Raw genomic sequence first — 14,896 nt, 5'->3', positions numbered from 1 at the left:
ATCTAATTAGATCCACCTTAAAACGGGTAATGCCGGATCCGGACTAGTCCCTCCCCTCTATTTTCCTCGGTCGGCGGCGCTCTCCTCTCCTCGGCAGCTCGCTTCCCCTCTTTTGGTTTTCCAGCCACGAAAATCACGGAACTGCAGCTCTAAATATTTCCCTCGTCTGGAGCAGCGAGGCTCCGTTTATCTGCACTTAATACCCGCTCTGAAGAAGCCGAAAGAAATACATTTCCCTGTGGATTCTGGACTGGAGTCAAACTGCAGCAATTTCTTTCTCGGGTATTATTTTCCTCCTCTTTGGAGAATAAAGGGGTGTTTTTCGTTGGTTTGGTTTTGAAAGTGAAAAGTCGTGAATTTATTTTTATTTTTTACTTTTTTTCCTGGGCGTGCTGTGCTGTGTTGCATGGCGACGGACCTGATGCTTTAGCTTATTAATCTTTCGAAGTCAACTGATTTAGAGAAACTTAAAAAAGAAGAGCTAATCAGCTTAAAAATGAAGCACGCACCACGTCTCTAAACTGATTCCCTTTCGTGTGACTGACTGCCTTCCTTCCATTCTTTCCTTCCTTCCCTCCTTCCCTAGTACCGCAGCAGACAGTTGACAAGTTGGATTGATTAAGCTCCGGGTGGGAGATAATAAATAATCAAACCTCATACAATTAACACATCATCCCCACACTGCCACAGTATCCTGCATAGCGACAAACTGTCGTTTTTTCTCCTCCAAAGAAGAGTTGACCACGCATCTCTCAAAGATCAACAAACGTCGAGACATTCCATTTTGTGACTGAAACGAAAAGAAAGAGGTTTTTTCATCATCAGAGACAGACGGGGACTTGGATTTTAAACCTTTTTTAAGGGACTGTTCGTTCTCATTTGGTGCCACTGACTGACGAGGCTTGTTGTCTGCGGTGTGTTGTCATGTTCTAGCCGTCTGCTACACTGTTGGGTAAGTAAGAACCGCTCTGTTTTGTTGACTTACACCAGTTGGTTTTCAACCCTTTTTAATGTCAATTGCCCATTATTTATTCGCCATTTGAGACACGGACCACCATTTAATGAGATGTAGCCTCTCAGACCCCAAACTTAGAAGATTTTGTTGTTATTGGAACATACTTTGTCCACAATTCCATGCTGTGTTGATGTGGTAGGAGAGATAACAAGCAAACGTTGATCACAATGAAAATTCTTATATATACATTCTTTAATTGTGTAGAATTTAATTGTAAATTAAGTGATGCAGGTGTTTATCAACCATTCTCTTGAGAGCGTAAAATGAAATCAAATGGAAACCATTTGGTTTCATGTTACACTATCAATAGTTAAAATATCTATAAGGGTCCATTTGGTTACCAACTCTCCCATCATTTAGCTGGGGACAACCTGGAACGTGGAACCCCCTCGGGGACCACTGGTGGCTGGTTTAAAACCACTGACTTGCACACTTTCCTACAGGTGTGTGAAATCAGTTTTTGAGGACATTGCTGTTTATAGTCTGCTGTGTTTTACATGCGACCAACCATGGAAGGGTCCTTCCTGATCGCATCACTGGAAAACATCTTGTAATTTACTAATTTTGCGGCTATTTTTTTGTTTGTTTGTTTCCCCCCTTCGTTCCTTGTGGGTGGAAACAAAAGGGCGATTTTTGCTCGCATTCTATTCTCGTTAGTGTAATGAGTGGGGTTGGCAGACAGACTGTCTAATGTCTGCCCGTGTCTTGCAACAGTTTGCTCTCATGGAATTTGACGGGCACGCTATTTCGCCATTTAGGACCGAGTTGTTGGGTAAACGTGCAACAGATTGTCTGTGAGGCTGTGTGAGCATGAGCAACAGTGTGTGAGGAATTGTGAACTGAAATGAAGGTGTGTCATGAATGTGGTGCATATAGGGTGGCTTATTGTTCGTTCTTGTGTGCCTTCGGGATAAGCTTGTTTGGCTTGCTGGAACGGCTCTCTCTGACACGCACGCACGCACGCACGCACGCAGGCACGCACGCACGCACGCACGCACACACACACACACACACACACACACACACGATAACAGGCTACACCCCTCGTGCTTTTCTGTCAATCGTAACCAAAGTGTTTGTAAGGAGCCTATGGTGAAAAAAATACCAAAGATTTTTATTATTGTTGCCTACCATTTCCACCTGGTGTCCTTTTTAAAAAAAAACATGGGACTTGGGGAATAAGTGGTTTTAGGCTTAAACCATCTCTGCCTTTGGTTTTTGCCTCTCAAGTAAACCCTTGGTTCTTACGTCATTTGTGAAGATGGGCGTATGTAAAAGCTCCTTCTCTCTGTCCTGTTGTCGCCTCCTCCTCCCCTCCCCTGTGTTTCTGGGTGTGTCCTCACGCTATTGCGTCTCGGAGAAAGAGGGAGACCCCGCATGTTGGCTCATGACTTCAGCCTTGCGGTGTGACCTCCAAACGAGGGCATTTCTCCTTTTACATTCCCCCCCTAGGCTACTACTACCGGGTGAGTTCGCGGATGAGCCTATAACAACTAATGTGAAGCAATTAATCACTATGTTGTGGAGTGGATTGTTATGTTGAGTTGGACCCCACCTCAAAGCTATAGCCTAAGCCTACAGCCTGTGCCAAATAGTCACCCTGCTGTGCTGTCTTACAGGTCTCTTTCTTCTCCCCTTTGATATTAATCCTGCATATATATCAGACATCTAGTCTGTTACATAAGGCTACATCAATTATTTGTATCTGGACTGCAGAGATTAAAGCCTATTGTAGATGAATAATGGTGCTTTCTCATCAGTATTTGATTGCCGTTTAGAATATATAATTGAGCATTTTACAGTGTTTTTCAAATCCTCATTTGCAAAGACGTAATTCAGATTGTTCACATTTCTGTCTTATGAGGATAGTATGTTGCATAGTTCCCATGCAAACTGGGATGACGTACTACAACAGTTATTTGATAGGTCTAAAACCATCCAGATGCAAATAATGGCTTTTTAATTCTTTTAAGTAAGGCAACTCCCTTCCGTATGTGGTGGTTATACACACACGGTGGACATTTGAAGAAAACCTTGGAAGGCTTGATGTTGGGGAGCTGTTGAAGAAATGTAGGAAAACTTTCTATGGTAAAGTGTAGCCTGTGAAAGACTGTGTGTGTATGTTTGTTTCCCCTGCAGGCTTAGGGAGTTCAGAGCTGCGCACATCAAGCTGGGAAGACTCTGTTTGGCCTGCCAGCATCTGTTCTCTCTAATTAACAGACAACTCAGTATTATGTGTGGGTGTGTTATATAGTGAGAGAGAAGGACTTTGAGTTCACGTTGGGTGCATAGTTTGTGTGTGTGTTTGCACTGCGGTATGTGCACACTTCAGAGGTGTTGAGATAAATGTGGCTCATACCACATTCTCATCACACAAGGTAGAGTGGGCACAGATATTTGACATTATTTAAATTTGTACCATAAAGTCCTCAGTGTTAATTTAACTCACCCTTATGAGTTAAGACCGTTCAGATATACAAAATGTGCAGACCCGTTCAGATATACAAAATGTGCAGACAACATGTCAGCATATTTGATTTTGCGTGTCATGTGTGAACATGTGGGACCTACAGTACAACATTGCAGGCAAAGTCTTCGCGGAAAGCAAGTGTGAACACTGTGCTGGGCTGGCAGCATCATGATGTAGCTTGCATATTCTGAGTGTTACCTTTTTTAAATTATTATTGTATATATATGTGTTTTTGTTGGAACACTCAAAAGATATTTTCGTGAACGGAAATGACGATCAGGTGACTGCTTCCCTTCCCTTTGATAATGAATGATCATATCACATTATTATTCTGCCTGTAAATGGTTGTTTCCTCAGCAGAAAACCATTTGTTCTCCTTTTTTATTTTATTTCAGTCGATTAAGTTACAGCTTATGATTCGTGACAGCCCTAGTTAATGGATACTATTGCTTATGTCAATTATCATGGACCGCAGCTGGATTTGTACTGTATGCCTGAGGTTATGTTTGTATTCAGGTTCTGAATATTTGTTTTCGGAAGCTGCCCGAGGCATTTTCCCCTACAACAAACTTCAGCTATTTGTACGAATTCTAAATTGCACAATCATCATTGTGATTTCAGGCATTTTCTGTGCAGCCCTACCTGGCTGGAATCAGTGATGTAGCCTAGCACAGATGATATGGAGGCGTCAGCTGGAATCGTGATTGAAGAATTGGGCCATTTCAATGTGTGTGTGTGTGTGTGTGTGTGTGTGTGTGTGTGTGTGTGTGTGTGTGTGTGTGTGTGTGTGTGTGTGTGTGTGTGTGTGTGTGTGTGTGTGTGTGTGTGTGTGTGTGTGTGTGTGTGTGTGTGTGTGCATACACACACCATTTCCTACAGCTCTTGCTTGGCAGGTGTTCGGTGGGCGAGAATGTGGGGGTTTGGGGGGAAAAAAAGAAGAGAGAATCCTCACAACAGGATTGTAAAAAATGACATGTTCCTTCTCTCCGTCTCTCACCATAATTTAGCTCCCTTACGATGCCATTTCCCCTGATGCCTCGGTCACCATTCTCCTCTGCTTATCCTCTTATCCTCCAACACCCACCACATGCTCTTCTAAACCCATCCTTTCTCATCTTATCTTTTCTCATCTCGGGTCCTCTCCTCTCGCCACTTTATGGTTGAGTGGTCTGTCTGGGTGTAGAGTTGGTTCCTGAGATCCTGACCCAGTCACGCTAAACCCCCTTCCTCATTCGAGAGGCCCTTGGGTGCCCCTATAAGCGTGTGTGTGCGCACACACTCACACTCACACTCTCTCTCTCTCTTTCTGTGCTAAATAAGCATGCATGCCTGGGTTCGTTTGCATTTTGTGAAGAGGAGATGAGAGGAGGGGAACAAGAACACAATGGGTAGAGAAGCATAGGATGAGTAAATACTATGGTTACATGTTTATGTATGCTGAGAAGTCTTCTATTCTCAAATTATTATGTTGCTGTGACATTTTCATTCGGGTGTGCTATTCCTAAATAATATTTTTGGTGGAGTCGAGTCATTCAGCTATTGTAGGTGTTGAAGATCACTGGCATGTATGTGACGAACTGTAGCAAGCTCATGTGTGTGCTGTTCATATTTAGCACAGTGTGGGAGTGTAGGCTGTGATGGTGGCAACTGTCAACACACACACACACACACACACACACACCTGCACAGTAATTTATGTGTGATATATTAAGTATGTGCTGCAAGTCCCTATGGAGCCTTGAGGGATGTTGCAGCCTTGACAGCAGCTGATGGTGTTGATACTGTGTGCAGAGGAAGGAAGAGGGTGGGTAAACCAACGACAGCCACATCATAACACAGCCAGATTTGGAGAAAGACTGTAGTTTAGTGGGGCCAATACAGTCATATCCTCTCTGAAACTAAACTAAGCGTAACATATAATTATCATCTGCACTTACTCCTGCTTTTCTTTAAGGCGCGAGAGGTCTAAAATCGCTGAAGCAACCGGTGGTATTCTATGGTCACCCATTCCTTAGTCCTCATTCTCCAACTATTTCATGGAACAATGGATTTACACGGAGGATAGTATAGATTGACCATTTTTATCAATTTAATATGATGATGATGATGAAACATTGGACTACTTTGTGGATGCGCAATTGGGCTTGTGTCTTGAGTAGCCTATCCGACCTACAGTAGGCTACTTGAACAGAAATGACAGGTTTCCATTTTCTTTTTACTAATGTACAGTAGCTATTTTTTATATTGATCATTAGCATAATGAAAGCAAAATGATATGCTGCTGCAGGCACATAGTGTTATTGATTAACAAAATATGAAAGATGATACACAAAAAGTCTAAATGCTGATAACCTTGTGCCCATGCCCTAAGCACCTAGCAGTACATTAGTTATCTTTATAATTTCTCAAAATATTTAATCATGTTCATGTATTTGTCGTTGAAAAATACATGTTAGCCGTCTGTCGGTGTCGGCTCTCAGGTGCATTGACTGCATTCCGCAAAGTTTTTTCCCACACCTTCCAAACGACTGATCTCCCAACTTTATTCGACTGCCAGCTGGCACTAATCTGTAGTCTGTTTAATGGAGAGCTACCTTAAGAGTCAGAAGTTGACAATGAGGAGAGGCTAGCCTAAGAAGGACAGAGTCGGCACACTGGTTAAGCTCCATAGGTTTATTGCTGGTCAATGTTTCGATCCCCCCTCCCATTGTCCCATACTTTTTTCATATCACGTCATATAAGAACTCTGTTCCAAACATAAAAAAAAAAAAATTATCTCAGCGGTTTCACTCTGAAGAATCAACTGATGGTGAGAAAACGCTAATGTTAATTTCGCCAAATTAGTTACATTTTCATCAGAAACAGACTATCAAATATTAGTGACTGACTATCATAAACCATGCAGAGCAACCTCCCCGACAATATCGCAGAGACCATTTGTTTATTTTTGGACCACAATGCTTATATGAGACGATTTTAAGATGACTCAATGTTATCCTCCATAGAGAAATTACTTCTGTGAACCGGGGGATGAGCGAGTGACATCATGACTTCGTTGCTCTATGGAGAAGGAATCTTGTATGCTATGCTTAATGTTGAACACAGGTGCATGTCATCACTCCACATGTTGCCTGTGTGGAAAATGCTACATTTAAGATGGCACTTGGATACAGACCTGCTTGTTGTGTGACATCAGACATCGTCATCACACATGGTCATCCTCTGCCTCTACCATCTACCTCATTCTTCACAGTATAAATCAGTAGATCACCCTTTTAATGCAGAAAAGCGGATAAGTACACATGTATGTACATTAGCTAAAAATGACAAAAATAAATAAAAATGGATTACCGATTCCATAGCTGGCTGTAGATGGCTTGTAAAGCACAAATCGCTTGTCTCCAATCTTCTTTGAGTCTGCGGTCATCTGAAGCAATAGTGTGAAAAAAATGACAGCCATTGTTTGTGAGGGAAAGGGGGAGAGAGGCAGAATTTATGAGGGAGAGAAAGGGGGTAAAGACATGTTCACTCGTTTACAGGCCTCACCATGGCTACAGTCGTCTACTAAACATCAGCCTGGGAGGAGGGGAAGCCAGGAGGAAGTAGAGTGCAGATCGTTTCCTCATGTTGTGCAGGCGGTTTCTATCACGCCTCCTGTATCTCCTTGCCCGTTTCGCCTGCTTTTGTTTTCACCTGTATTCACAGTATTGTCAGCTTCTCTCACCTTCTGACTTTACACCCATACTTTTTGTATCAGAGCACTTTTATTGGCACACGCATGTTTAAATTTGTGTGTAGACGAAGTGTGTGCTTCACACATTAAGTAAACAGCCCTGGTATGTCAGGCCAGTGAGATAGCTAGCTTACTGGGACATCAGCCAAAAGGGAACTCGCGTTGCTCGCCAAAACCTCTCACTCCCTGCCACCACAGATGCACGCATGCACACACAACCACACACGGCAAGCTTTTATTGTCTCTCCTTCAAATTATAATTTTGATTTTTAACGGTACATGACAGTGAATGTAAATAAATGGTAACTTGTAGACTCTGCATCTGTATGTTTAGTGAATGGTAAACTCTCTGGACTGGACTGAGTGTGGTGAATGGAATGCTGCGTTCAGTTGAGAAACAAGGCGTGGCACCATGTTTGGACAATGCGACTAGAGGCAGCCATTCATCAACTGTAGTGTTTATAGGGACATACACTCACACACACACACCATATTAATCACCTATACACCTTGCATTCTAAGCATGACCTTTGAGCGGTGGTCGCTCCTACCTCTGGCTTTGTATGTATGTATGCATGTATGACTGTCCCACACGTGGCTCATTGGCCAAGCTTTTATTTTTATGAAGTGCAGCTCAGCAATTACATGCACATATGGAACTAAAGGACAACAGTATACTCGAACAATACACTTAACCCATTTAGACCTGAGGCCGATTCTGAAAACGCCTTCTAAAACCTAACCTAAGGTTTCTGAAAACCTTCAATTTCTTATTCCAAAAATGTAAAATAAATTATGTTGCTATATGTATAGCAAATACTGATGTGACACAGACGTAGCAGCCGGCCTTAAGGGTAATACAACGTATAGGTAGCAGCAGGTCTAGTTAAATAAAAAAGTAGAATATAGAATATAAGAACGGAAAGATCGTGCTATAAGTAAAATGGTATAATAGGATAAAATGCTTCACATGAAAGCATGTCGTTCAAATAGGATTTTAGGGAGAGCTTTAGCCTACATGATGACACTGAGCTCATAATTCTAGTTTCAGAATAGAGGAATAGAAAGAGGAAGAGAGGAGGAGGGAAAATGCTGGTGTGGAAAATGTCTCAACCTTTCCATAAAGACCAAATTGTAGGCCACCCTTTTGAATCATACATGAATTCTTAAATCATGAATGACACAGCATTTCCAACAACTCCTCTTTCTTTTAGATATCGAGCCCTGTCAAGTTTTTAAGTTGTATGAATTGCACTTTGACTGACGTTTTGATTTACGTTCGAGTGAAATAGTAGCACACGCAAACATGCACATTCTATAGATAATCCTGGTTGTAGCCAGGCTTCTGATTTCAAAGTACAATACCGTGAAGCCAGTGTGACCAGCACCTGGTTTTCTGGTCACAAGGTGTGTGTGTGCGTGTGTGTGTGTGTGTGTGATCTGTGTTGAGGGATACATCGTCTGGCATAGTATAAAACTATGGAACATATAGTGTTCATTCATGAACAAAGATCCCACACACAGCAGCATCAATTTTATTCAAATGATTTTATCCTTTTATCATTATAGTAGTAATAAACTATATTACATGTACTATAAATTAGCCCTATGGGTCAAGGCTAGGCATAGTGGTGTGTTAAGGACGAGGTTATAAATGCTGTTATTGGAAATCAATTGAAGGTACCCAAGTTAGTAAAAAGTGTATGTGTTTTGCTATGTCCACACGACCTGCACTGCATTCCGAACATTTCTCAATCTTAACAGACTAGAATCAAAGTGCACAGAAGACACAGCCGTCTTTTACCTATCTAACAAACACCCCTGTCACTTCCTAATCCTAACGTCCCATTTTCTCATCTCAATACACCCCAGTCAAACATGTTCCCTGATTGCATTCTCAGAAACACCCTGGTCCCACCCACTAGCATGAATCGCAGCCTATGTTTTCCTCTACCAAACTTTGTTAGCGCTGATTCCATTAGTAGATAGGGTGACCTGTTTTAAAAAGACAATTGGGGCCAATGATGGCGGAATTCTGCTGCTGATGTGGTGATTTTGAGATGTGATATGCAACAAGCAACTGACTGTGTAGCATCTTGTGACCAGCGGTAGGAGAGGGAAAAATTAATGCAAAACATTCACCTGAGTCGGAGAAATGTGTCCTTTGCTGGTAAACATGGTTCCTGTTTCCTTCTGTCTATACGACTGAATGACTCATGTACGCATGTACTCTAGTCTGCAGCAGTAATAAGCAAAGCTGTTCTGTTTCCAAAAGACCAATCCTTGACATTTGCAAATGCATTCGTCAGCTATTTTGTATGACATGTATCTGACGGAAAATGTCAGATATGGCTCATTTGGACACACAACTTCATATGACACATTATGACAAAGTATAAATAGGGCTTAAAGGAATAGTTCACCCCAAAATGACTTTTTTCCAATCAATTACTCACACCATGGAGACTTGAGTTCAATAATATATATATATTTCTTTTAAGTTTTTGTCACATTGCTAAGACAATAATTTGATTTCAATACATTTAGCCCCATTGATTCCGGATGGAGAACCAAATGCATTTGGGTCTCCATCCGGAATCAATGGGGCTACCTTTATTATAGTGATTAGGAATTTCTGGAGAGGATTAATCGTCATACAAAATAATCGCGATTGAGAATATATCGTATATATTTCCTATGATAGTATGCTATGAGCTTTGATAATCCACATACTGTACTCCTTAATGAAGGAAAAGAGCACATTTATTTATTTTTGTACATCAAGAAAGACTGGTAGAGTGGTTCCCCTGACATTAGAGCATGAAGTCAGAGCAGCGAAACCCATACAAATGTGTACACGTCTACACGGACAAGCTGTGACTTTTCTCATGGTAAACCTTCGGTCGCAATCATTCGATTCTTAACTCATCAAACACATACAGAAAACAAAGAATAGCAAGCCATGGTGGTCCTATTCGTTAAAGTAGGCAAAGGCATCAGCTCTTAGAAGGAAACCTACAGCTGATGTTCTTCTCGCCCCCCTAGTGGCAAAAAAAGAAAAAGAAATCTGGGAACTCGGATGACAGCTGATGTGACTGCTGGGGCCCAAACCACTCTCACATGGCTCCTGTATTCCATTGGTTCTCAAAGTGGGTTCCTTGATGGAGTTCCAGGGGGTCCCCAGCTAAATGATAGGAACCAAATGGACCCAATATGGGTATGTAACTCGACCATTTGGTTCCAATTTGGTTTCATTTGTACACGCTCAGAGTTAAATTAACATTGATTTTACAATATAAATTGGGGTCTCAGAGATGGAAATACCATTAAATGGCGGTCCGTACTCCGTAGCCTGAAATGCATGTTAAACTGGGGGTCTTTGAAATTAAAATGGTTGCGAATCACTTCTAGAGCCGGAAATTATTTTTCTCTTATGGGGTCCTTGGCATATCTTTTCAAATGGGGGTCTGCGGGCTAATAAGTGTCAATTTGGGGGTCCTTGACATGAACAAGTTTGAGAACCACTGCTGTATTCTATAGACTGTATCTAATGTGGTATGCCGCAAGCAGTTAAGGAATTCTAATGACACACATACCATAATTATTTTATTGACCATGCTTGGCTGTTGTTGTGCCACACAGCGGTGTCTGGCTTCAGTGCAGTCAACCTGGACGTTGTGCACACAGAGCAGGGTACAGTATACTGACCTCATCAGTCAATGCAATTAGCTAATCAATGACTGGTCAGGGAGGTAGAGGAGGCCAGTATGTCGCTGATGCTTCCTGATAATGTTTTGTAGCTTATGCCATGTGGATGATGATGGGTTTTCATCATCACATTATCATTATTATAATTAGTGTATTTGGTCATTTAGGGACTAATAAATGTCTAAAAAAATACCATGAATATGAGCATCCTGATGGCCTCCCTAGTAAGCAATAAGCATGTGATGCATAGCCACACCCATTTGCAACATTGTGAATTCAAATCTATTTTCTCTGCTTTGTAAATCATATCCTATTATCTTTTTCTACTGTAGTTTACTGTCAAATGAAGCATTACTACCTTTAAAGAATGATTTATTAGACTAGAGCTCAGCCGATACAGCAATTATGGGACTGATAGTGATATCATGGAGTGAAAACATTCAACATTGATTGCACAGTGTATTAGCCGGTATTCTAACTCTTGTATTGTTTTGCAGTAATCCCTCAAGTGTGTTTATCACTCAAAGATTTGTAACAAAGGCAGGGTATTTTATAGTTTAACACACTTAATTGTGGTGCTGCAGTAGGCATAAGTAAGGGTTCATATCACATTAAGGCTATAGTCTGTCTCACAGCTGACAGTGTTTCTAATCCGCATGTCACACTCGCCCCACACATGTTTCTTGTCTTTCTGTTCACTGTCCCATCTGAATAAAACACTCACGTACAAAATACATCTTTATAAAACGATAAACTTTATTGTACCAAATGGCAACAGTGCACTGACACAGTAAAACATCATAGGGATTTTAGAATGATAAATACTATAGGCCTAAATACAAAGATACTTTTCACATTGCCGTATATGGGCCAACATATTATGCTATACAGATATATCTTTGATGGGTCTGGGATAGGCCAACAATAAATTGTTCTGGCTCTAGAATGTATATTAATGTTTATAATATACAGTGAACATCCCTCCACTGTCTTACTGGTAATATACAGTGAACATCCCTCCACTGTAAACCTTTAAATATTCAGGATCTGAGCTTACGTTAACCATAGTCTCATCTGCTCTGTGGTCTGTGCTGATGAAACCTAAATCATGGAATCTCTAAAACACTACTATACTACTGACTGTAAGTTGACTGAAGTTGGGAGATCACAGATCAGTCAGTTAAAGGTGTGAAAAAGTTGGCTGAATGCAGCTCACACCGCACACCACACACACACAAAAAAAAGGAAAATAAATCGACAGCACCGTCTGCTATATGGTCCTAAAAATAGAGCTACATTTGTATTATTATAACAAACACATAAACAGGCGCATGCTTATCTTGGGGCTTAGTCTTACAAATGGTTTATGCAGACAAAATGTCATTTAACGCTAGTACCACTTCCGTTGGCATCTGCAAAAGGGCCCGTGCTACCCCGGCATGTGAGGCTAAACAGCCAACCAGAGAGCTCTACCCCACACTCTGCCCCTTGTATGCCACTGCTATCAACGTCGACAACCACCTGAGCTGGCTCGGTCAGTGAGTGACACCTCTCTGCAACTGACAACCCATCACAACCTTGTACACACAATCTGTACTGCAACATATTTTCAGCCACAATCCTTTGGGCTCATAATTTTAATAAAAAGAAAATATGAAGGTTGAATGTGGTAATGCAAAATGGAGAATAAATACATTTTACACCCACCCTAGGTATCCTCTTGCAGTTAACTATGAAAACCGTCACGTCTTCAGTCGTCAGTAACGTCAGATGACATCACATTGTTGTGACATCACATGGTGTGGTGACATCACATTCCGTCCTTGTCCCTTGTATGCCCATATATAGAGAAATCCCTGATGTCATCAAATTAAGCTCATAGCTAAGCTCATAGCTTGGAATGCCCATATATGGAGTGTCATGTGGTCTATGACATAAAACATCTATGATGTCAGACATAGGCGATTTTAAGGGGTGTCCTAGGGTGCACGTGCACCCCCTGGCCGCCAGGCGGCCATTTTGATTTTTTTTTTTTTTTGTAATGTAACTTTATTTTATAATTATTAAATAAAACAGTGATCGTGATTTGTAAAATGTGCGCAAAAAGAGAGGTGGAGGGGCAAGTATTTCAGCTTGCTTGCTTGCAATGTAAGACCTATCAGCTTGCTTGGCGACGGCGCTGTTGGCAGACTTGGCAGGCACTGTGGGTGGGCTGTGAGATTGACACCTGTGCTGGCCGGCTGTGTGACTCTCTGATATGATGACCCACAATTCCGTGATTTCCTTATCTGTTTCCGCCTGCCTAAAACAATATGGATACAGCAGCAGAGCAGCAATAATGGCGAAACGAACTATAAATACAAAGACAATTGACCAATTCTTTATAAAAAAGAGCAAACCCAGTGCCACAACCGATAATTCATCATCAGGAAATGTGAACACGGGTTCACTCGACACTGACAGTAATGCTAATGAACGTGAACCAGAGGAGGTGGACGGAGCTTGCAGCAGCAGTGATCCAGCCACCGACATCACTGTGGAAGGCTCGCCGTTGCCGGAGACCGAGGCCCCGGTTCCTCCACAGCAAGCAAGCCCCACTCCAGACTCAACTGTTGTTACCCCAGGCCCAGACCCAGAGGAGCCAAATGAAGCCAACTTTGTTCATGAAAGAGACCCTTGCCATGGCCCGGATAAAGCCAAGCAGTTTTTGGCTTTGGGTCCATATCAGCCAGAAGATGTAGAATGTCCATTAAAGGCCGCTGGCGAAAAACAACGCAAATTCAGAAAGGAGTGGTTTAAAGATTTTGCCTGGCTGGAGTATAGCGTGCGCCATGACCGGGCGTTCTGCTTTCCATGTCGGGCCTTTGGTTCTGAGAACGCCGAGCAAGCTTTCAGGAGGACAGGTACATAAAGACACATCTCTGTTTACACAATGCTGTTGTACTCCCTCCAAGTGCATAGTCTATTATGTTATGAGCGCAGTTTCTCTACTTTGAGACAACTAAAAACGTATTTACGGACAACCATGACTGATAAAAGAGTGTCAGATATAGGCATTTTACAGATTGAGAAAATACACGAAATTAAAGTGCAGAAAATAATTGAAAGGTTTGCAAGTGCCAAAACCCGGAGGCTGCAGTTCATTGTGTAATAAGGATGTGTCTACTATTTGTTTTTGTGAAATGCTTATTTGACACTGTAAATGACTGCTTGATTGCTTGATGAATGATGATTAACTTGATGTTTGGCTTTATATGTCCTGGCTGTGCTGCCTCTGTCTGCAAAATAAGTAAATAAATCCTATAGATAGACATATGGTGTCTAGAAAAAGAAGCACCTGTTTTACACTTTTTTTTGTTTATATTGTGTTACATTTGGGTACAAAATTAACTGCAGAAATCCGCTAAAACAACATTACAAAACCGCTAATATCCGCAATTTTTTTCGCGTGCGCGCGAGCATCGTGCACGCGCGCTGCGCGCGCGTGCATGAGGTAATAGAGGTCGTGCACCCCCTGCTGGAAGAGGCTAGAATCGCCTATGATGTCAGACGTCAGTCATATCTATATTTGGGGAAATATTTTAATCGGGAGATAAGCAACCGTCAGGTCAGCGCATGTATACACAAATTGGCCTGTAAGTGGCATTGTAGACAACATCTGTAGGAGCAGTGTCCATTAATGTTGTCTGCAAAAAGCAACCTCATGGCGCTAGAAGAGGGGAATGTGAGAAATCAGGGTTGGAGGTTGTGGTTTGCCAGCCAAGAAGTGTGTGTGCAAAGTTTGGCATGGATAGGGGAACCGGTGCCAGAGATAAGAGTAGGGCCAAAAGTGTGATGTGACGTGACTGACAGACAGCCGGTGGAGCTTTTCATGGTAACTTGCGACCTGACGGTTGCAACCAACCACAACTCGAATTGCACTTGCAAATGAATTCCGTCCTGCTTTTCGCCCGTAGGCGTCTTACTGGTG

At 42.0% G+C, this 14,896-nt stretch overlaps 1 protein-coding gene across 1 annotated transcript in view; it reads left to right on the top strand.

Annotated features, from left to right (window-relative positions):
- Positions 1–770: 770 nt before the first annotated feature.
- The window catches only part of atp2b4 (ATPase plasma membrane Ca2+ transporting 4), a 144,005-nt gene continuing 129,879 nt past the window's right edge, over positions 771–14,896 (top strand). The window contains exon 1 of the mRNA XM_080728761.1: positions 771–952. The gene's annotated coding sequence lies outside the window, so the exon portion shown is untranslated. The remainder of the gene's footprint in view (positions 953–14,896) is intronic.

Source organism: Nannobrachium achirus (genome assembly GCF_963921795.1).
Source record: "Nannobrachium achirus genome assembly, chromosome: 6".
NCBI classification, from domain to species: Eukaryota; Metazoa; Chordata; class Actinopteri; order Myctophiformes; family Myctophidae; genus Nannobrachium; species Nannobrachium achirus.
Note: the sequence above shows the minus strand (reverse complement) of the source record. Positions and strands in the feature narration are given on the sequence as shown.